The 8,030-nt window shown below is 36.6% G+C and overlaps 1 pseudogene; it reads left to right on the forward strand.

The window, feature by feature from the left end:
- Positions 1-5,328: 5,328 nt before the first annotated feature.
- On the forward strand, positions 5,329-6,442 carry LOC123634645 (annotated as a pseudogene).
- Positions 6,443-8,030: the final 1,588 nt, after the last annotated feature.

An 8,030-nucleotide genomic window follows, 5' to 3' on the forward strand; every position in this document is an offset into this window, starting at 1 on the left:
GTTATTGAAGGAAATTAAATAACTTTGATTTCTTTACTCCAGTGAATATGCAAATGATAAGAAAGTGAAACAGCCTTTTTGCTAATATGGAGAAAGTTTTAGTGATGTGGATAGAAGATCAAACCAGTCACAAAATCTCCTCAAGACAAAGCTGAATCCAGAGCAAAACCCTAACTCTCTTCACTTGGATGAAAGCCAAGAAAAGTGAGTAAATTGCAGAAAAAAAAAGTTTGAAGCTAGCAGAAGTCAGTTCCTAAGATTTAGGAAAAGAAGCCATCTCCATAACATGACCTTTCCTCGTGTTTCTCTTTACTCATTTATTACCTTAAGATCAGTTCAATGAGTTCCCATGAGCAGCAACCTAAAGCCTGTAAGAGAACCACAAACACCCACATCTCCCTTTCTGTTTCCTGACTGACTCTTGCTTTGGTGGAGCTATTCAGACAAATTCCAAATCAAGACTTTATCCCCTCCGTCACCCAAGTTTATATTCAAACAATTATTTTCTCTTTTCCTTAGACAGTCTTTGATCATCTACCAACATTGGCAGTTTGGGGGGGACCCTTTTCTAGTCATGACTTCATCCTGCTTGCAATATTTCAGGGTTTACAGTACTCCTGAGTGCATCATTGTTCTTAACAGAAAAAGATACTACACAACAAAGGATTTATCAAGTTCCCTACCCTAGTAGAAGTTCAGTGCTCTTCTAGAAGTTGCAAAGCTTCAATGTTGTCATGATATGAGACCACCAACCTCTTGTGTTTATCCAGGGACAGTGCTAAAAGGATTGAGGAATCATGACTTCAACCATTCAGATAATGCAAGCTAATCATAGACAAGAGGGCAGCTAGTGCCAGATTCCTTTCCGTATATTTGAGAAGGATCTCCATATTCATAATGACTTTTTACCTTGGCCAAGCTCCAGGTTTGTCAACTATTAATAACAGGGTGAATGATTCATGTAGTTCTTAAACCCAAATTGATTTTTACAGCAAACCCTTCCCTATCCAAGAAATAAAGTCAAGCACCTGTAGTGAAAGACACCTGTAGTAAGATCTCCTGCCACTGTCACTCCATAAACAGGAAAGAAGGGAGAAGAGACGGTATATTTTATCCTTCTCCTTTAATATGTTAGCTTCATTCAAGGGACATTGAAGTCCCCTGAATAATAAAGTACTAATAGCCAGAATATCTTTCAGGTATGGACCAATTACAAAAAAACAAGAAAAAGATTGTGCTATCATTTTATTCATTGCAATAAATTATTTACAAAAAAACCCCAATAGTTAAGTTTCTCTGGCCAGTGTTATCAAAATTTAAAAGCATTGATGGGAGTAGGCTCAGAATTGTTGCACAACATCTGTCTCCCTGGGAGACAGCAAAGCATGAGGAAGCCAAGTCAAACTTTTAAGTGTCCCAACCCAATGCCATTTTTTATTGTTATGTTTACTTTCTTATCTTTTCACAAGATTGGAACAACCTGCTGTTTAGTCTTTGGATAGTGTTAATGATTTATTTTTCTTTTAGTACAAAAGGAACAGTTATTCTTCCATTTCTACAAAAAAAAAAAATCAAAGTCTAGACTACTGTAGAAGATGTTCCACTGAGGTGAGACCAAAAGGGATTTCTGTAGAGAAAAATTTGGGCATCTCTTTGGTAACCACAAAATGACAGAGGAATTTTTTCTTAACTTGGCTACTTCCTTTTTGTTCCCTTTATCCTTCACTTTTCCTTAATACATCTTATAGGGCTCAAACCTCAAAAGGATATTTTATTTGGTCTAAAACACCCCAAAATAACTTTAGTAATTACTGCAGTTACTTAGTCAAGTGTACACATTAAGAATTAATAATAAATTAATCTTTTACAAGGGATATTTTATCAACATAAAATTATTTCTCACCACTAAAAGTTTTCTGTCCTATGTTGTTCTACAGGAGGGAGAGTGTATTGTCCATAGCAATAAGCAGTTGGATTCATTTTTTACTGCTCAAATAATTTGAGGAAATTGATCTGAGAGACCAAAATAGATGTTCCTTTATCAACTAAGAGGGACCCTAGGGTTAAGAAAACAAAATTATCTATCAGTCGAGGGTTCAGGGCTCACTTGACATGGCAAATTTCTAAATTCCTATAGCTAAACTCAAAATAGGAGCTATCAACTTTTACTGATCAGAACACCAGCCTTTCAAAAATTCTTTTCTGATAAGCAAAGAATGAGCTTAAGCCAGTTTCAGCCTGCTTAGAGAGGCTGTACACAAACTGCCCTTGTGTCCTGTAGTTTGCCTTTTGACATAGAAAGCCAATTTACACTTTGTTACAGATATGTTTACCCATTGTGCATGTGCTCAGCTCCCCTCATAAGTATGTATAGCTTCCCCCCCAAAACCTGCTGAATATGTATGATACCAGCCCTATGAGGCATAAAATCCAGCCTGTTCTTCCCCTCTTCAAAGAGAGAGGACCTTTGATCCACACTAGATACTATCTCTTTCTAGTTTGCAAACCGATATTGCCAATAAAGCTTTCCTTTCCACTATTTAGCCATCCTGGTGGTCTTTTGGACAACAGGTATAACTTTCCAATGTCCTTTATTGCAATTGCTAGGAACATACTTGTGCCCCCTCTTCCATTGTCCTATTATGTCCCTCCAACTAGTTATATTATATCCTTCATGTGGGTCCTGTACCTTTCTTATCAGGTTGCATTCCATTCTTAATATTGTTACTCTTGTGTATAACTCTATTGTTCCTGATTAACTTGTTTGGGGTAAAGTGCTTCCCTATATAAGAAGTTCCAAGTTAGGTGAGTATATGAGGTTTTCTGCATAAATACATCTAGATACATATTTAGTTTGTAACCACAATATCACCAAGGGAAAATTATATTTTTTTATTTCATAATATTACAGGGGTACAAATGTTTAGGTTACATATATTTCCTTTGCCCCACCCAAGTCAGAGCTACAAGCGTTCCCATCTCCCAGACAGTGTGCACCACACTCGTTAGGTGTATACCATGGTACCATGGTATACATATACCACATTTTATTAATCCACTTATGGATTGATAGGCACTTGGGTTGTTACCACATCTTTGCAATTGTGAATTGTGCTGCTATAAACATTCTAGTGCAGGTGTCTTTTTTATAGAATAGCTTTTTTTATTTTGGGTAGATGCCCAGTAGTGAGATTGTTGGACCAAATGGTAGTTCTATTTTTAGTTCTTTGACGTATCTCCATATTATTTTCCATGGAGATTGTACTAGTTTGCAGTCCCACCAACAGCATATGAGTGTTCCTATCTCTGTGCATCCACACCAACATTTGTTGTTTTGGAACTTTTTGAAAAAAGCCATTCTCACTGGAGTCAGGTGATATCTCACTGAGGTTTTGATTTGCATTTTCCTGACAATTAGAGATGTTAAGCATTTTTCATGTTTGTTGGCCATTAGTCACCAGTGGAAAATGAATTTGGGTTCTTCCAGGTGGTGGGGTGAGGGGAGGAGGGACAGTATCAACTATATTCAGGAAAGGGAAAACTGCATTTGCTTTACTTACTTAGGAAGATAATAAACTTTTTTTCATTCCATCACAAATGAGGCCCGAGAAAGTGGAAGTGCATTTTGACTATTGCAGATTTTAAAATCAATTCTCTGAGTATCTATTAACATAAGTTGATATTTAGAACGACTTTGGTTTTCTGTGGAGGGTGCTTAGGAAATCTGGTGGCTGTGGTGGAGCCTGTGTAAAAGAAAAGATAGTGCCATGAAAAATGCATCTTCAAATAATGTTAAGTAAAAAAAAATGTAGTATAAGTATTCCATGGAGTTGTACTCAGCCACAAAAGCAATGGTGATCGCACCTCTTGTATTACCCTGGATAGAGCTGGAGCCCATTCTACTAAGTGAAGTATCACAAGGATGGAAAAACAAGCACCACATTTACTCACCATCAAATTGGTATTAACTGATCAACACTTATGTGCACATACAATAGTAACATTCATTGGATATTGGGCAAGTAATATGCCGAAATTAAAAAATTAATTAATTAATTAAATTAAGAAAAGAAAAGAATAGGGAAGAAGAAAGACAAAAAAAGGAAAAAAAATCTGGACATAAAGCTTAAATCATATGGTTTTATCTCAATTTTACAAAACAAGAAAAGATGCCCAAACATTGCAAATTTCTCAGTTTCACCAGCAGAGTTATTCAAATACATGGTGTTTAGTATACTCATATGTATGTTTAACTTTTACTTTAGTTCCATTCTACACCAGGTGTTAGAGGCAGTATTTCAGTCATTTTGGGAATTTCTCCTGCTTCCCACAAAGTCAGAGATAAACTTTCATGGTAAGAGTTTGTAGGAAAGAAGTAGCTATAGTCAACTAAATTTATACTTACCATTTGGAATTCTTTAGTCTTTCTGTAGAGCCCCGTACATAAACATTTCATGTGTGCTTTAGAGGAAATTAAAGATTTAAATGTTGCTTTCATAATTCTCTCAATATTAGAAGAAGGTTTTCATTTAAGCTTGTTAAACGTGTTGGTCAATTTTTCTCAATATTTTCTGATATTTTTCTTTGTTCAGTCAGTGATATATGCTAAAATTTTGAACTATAAGCATGATTATGTCAAATTTTCCATTCGTCACAATTTCTATTGAAAGTATTGGAGATATATACATATATATGTATGTACACATATTCTATACATATAAATAAGTATATTATATATTATTTTTATATTATATATACATTTAAAGAGAGTGGAAGAGAGAGGAAGAGAGAAATATACCACATAATAAAATATGTATTACTATTAGGGAATATATAATTAGAACTGATTGTGTATTCCTGGGACTTAAACTTTGTATTATTGCATAGTGAACCTCCAGTTTTGATAATACTCATTGTTTTATGATCTATTTAGAGCTACAGGAATTGAAATAAAATGCTTTGTTTAAATCTGTTAAAATGCTTTGTTACCATTTCTGTGACAAATTTTTCCAACAATCTTTTTCAACATTCAAATGACCTTTTGTCAACATCATATATAAATGTGTTTTAAAAAAAATTGTCTTTTAACAGATTTAGGTCTTTTTGGATATTCTGTTGAAGTATTTTGATTAGTTTCTAATGAAGTATTTTGACTAGTTTCTACTATTTTATATACTTTAATTTATAACATTAATTCTGTGCTTTTTTATTCTCCTTCTTTGTCAATATTTTTAATGTATCTAACGAGATACGTTCCTCAGCTTACTCCTTTCTGCCCGTGGACGCTGCAGAGGAAGCATCGATGAAGTCTCCCTTCCCACTGCAGTCATGTCTAAGTCAGAGTCTCCTAAGGAACCCGAGCAGCTGCGGAAGCTGTTCATTCATCCGAGGATTGAGCTTTGAAACGACCGAGGAGAGTCTGAGGAGCCATTTTGAGCAATGGGGATGGCTCACGATCTGTGTGGTCATGAGAGATCCAAACACAAGGTGCTCCAGGGGCTTTGGGTTTGTCATGTATACCACTGTGGAGGAGGTGGACACAGCAATTAATGCACTGCCACACAAGGTGGACCGAAGAGTTGTGGAACCAAAGAGAGCTGTCTCCAGAGAAGATTCTCAAAGACCAGGTGCCCACTTAACTGTGAAAAAGATCTTTGTTGGTGGCATTAAAGAAGATACTGAAGAACATCACCTAAGAGATTATTTTGAACAGTATGGGGAAATTGAAGTGACTGTAGTCATGACTGACAGAGGCACTGGCCAGAAGAGGAGTTTTGCTTTTGTAACCTTTAATGACCATGATACTGTGGATAAGATTGTCATTCAGAAATACCATACTGTGAATGACCACAACTGTGAAGGAAAGAAAACCCTGTCAAAGCAAGAGATGGCTAGTGCTCCATCCAGCCAAAGAGGTCAAAGTGGTTCTGGAAACTTTGGTGGTGGTTTTGGTGGGAATGACAACTTTGGCTGTGGAGAAAACTTCAGTGGTCAAGGTGGCTTTGGTGGCAGCCATGGTGGTGGTGGATATGGTGGCAGTGGGGATGGGTACAATGGATTTGGTAATGATGGTGGTTATGGAGGAGGCAGCCCTGGTTACTCTGGAGGAAGAAGAGGCTATGAAAGTGGTGGACAGGGTTAGGGAAACCAGGGCAGTGGCTATGGCAGGAGTGGCAGCTATGACAACTATAACAACAGAGGAGGTGGAGGTGGCTTTGGCAGTGGTAGTGGAAGCAATTCTGGAGGTGGTGGAAGCTATGATGATTTTGGCAGTTACAACAATCAGTCTTCAAATTTTGGACCCATGAAGGGAGGAACTTTTGGAGGCAGAAACTCTGGCCCCTATGGTAGTGGAGGCCAACATGTTGCCAACCCATGAAACCAAGGTGACTATGGTGGTTTCAGTAGCAGCAGTAGCTCTGGCAGTGACAGAAGGTTTTAATTACTCCCAGGAAACAAAGCTTAGCAGGAGAGAAGAGCCAGAGAAGTGACAGGGAAGCTACAGGTTACAACAGATTTGTGAACTCAGCCAAGCACAGTGGTGGCAGGGCCTGGCTGCTACAAAGAAGACATGCTTTAGACAATACTCATGCTTATGGGCAAAAAACTCAAGGACTGTATTTGTGACTAATTGTATAACAGGTTATTTTAGTTTCTTTTCTGTGGCAAGTCTAAAGCATTCCAACAAAGGGTTTTAATGTAGTTTTTTTTTTTTTTGCACCCATGCTGTTGATTACTAACTGTAATAGTCTGATGACACTGAATAAATGTGTCTTTAAAAAAAAAATGTGCTGTGTAAAGTTAGTCTGCTCTGAAGCCATTTTGATAAACTTCCCCAAAAGTGTGAAGATAGAATTTCTTCAGGGTGATGCCAGGTTGTATTTGAAATTCATTTACAACTTGCTTAGGTAGAGAAGCCATTGACTTCAGAAACCTTGGTGTAGTTGAACAGATGGTTACTGTTGTGATCTGAAGTTCACCATAAAAAGGGGTCAAACAAGGAAAATCATGAAATTATTGGTCACAAAGATGATTGTTAGCATATCCTATGCAATATATCTAAATTGAATAATGGTACCAGATAAAATTATACATGGGAGTGAAGCTTGTGTATCAACCATTATCATGTGTAATCAATAAATGATTTAATTCTCTTGAAAAAAAATATATCTATCTTCTCCTTAAGGACAAGTAACTTAGTAAACACATATTCTCTTTTCTTACTGCATTCACCCAAATATGTTACTTACTTCCTCTTTATTTCTCTTTAGTGAAGCCCCTGTTTATTTTTCAGACATAGAAAGATCTAATTGATTTAGTTGTTCACTTGTATTTTTCATTTATTCTGCAGGATTTCTTGGCTTTATTTGTTTATTTTCTTATTGAATACTATTTCCAGAAGAGTGCTTGATGGGTGTTGTTGTTTTTCAGATCTTCTGATATGAATTGTGTTGATCAATATAGAATTGTTTTTAAGCCTCCACATGTGAATGTCATTTTGGCTAGATATAAAATTCTAGCTTCAAAATGATTCTTCCTTCAAGATACACAGGTAACCTTTCTGAAACCCTGGGGTCACATCTGGTTTGGAGTTCAGAATTTGGGTTACTTTAAAAAGATTATTTAGTGCATACACTCTATATGTGGTGCTACATAGATGGCACAGTGGGGTCTAGGTAAGAACTCCCAAATCAAATGCACTGATACTTCTGCAGCAAAACATAACATGCAAACTAAAGCAGAACTTTAAAAGGATTATCCATAGATTCTCATCTCCTCAGGTCAGTTTTTATTTTGCTATTAATTTTTCCAATGCCAAATTCACACACGAAACACACACACATACACACACATGTGCACATGTATACTAAAACTTTCAGGTTTCAAAAGTGCAGGTATGGATTTAGAAAAAGTGGTGTTGAAAACTACTCCATTGTCCTTTTACATGAAGTTTTGCTATTGAGAATCTCATTCTTCAGGCTTTATATCACTGGAAGCTTTCAGATTTTCTGCTTTGGTTTTGAGATTCT

Source organism: Lemur catta, chromosome 3 (genome assembly GCF_020740605.2).
Source record: "Lemur catta isolate mLemCat1 chromosome 3, mLemCat1.pri, whole genome shotgun sequence".
Classification (NCBI taxonomy): domain Eukaryota; kingdom Metazoa; phylum Chordata; class Mammalia; order Primates; family Lemuridae; genus Lemur; species Lemur catta.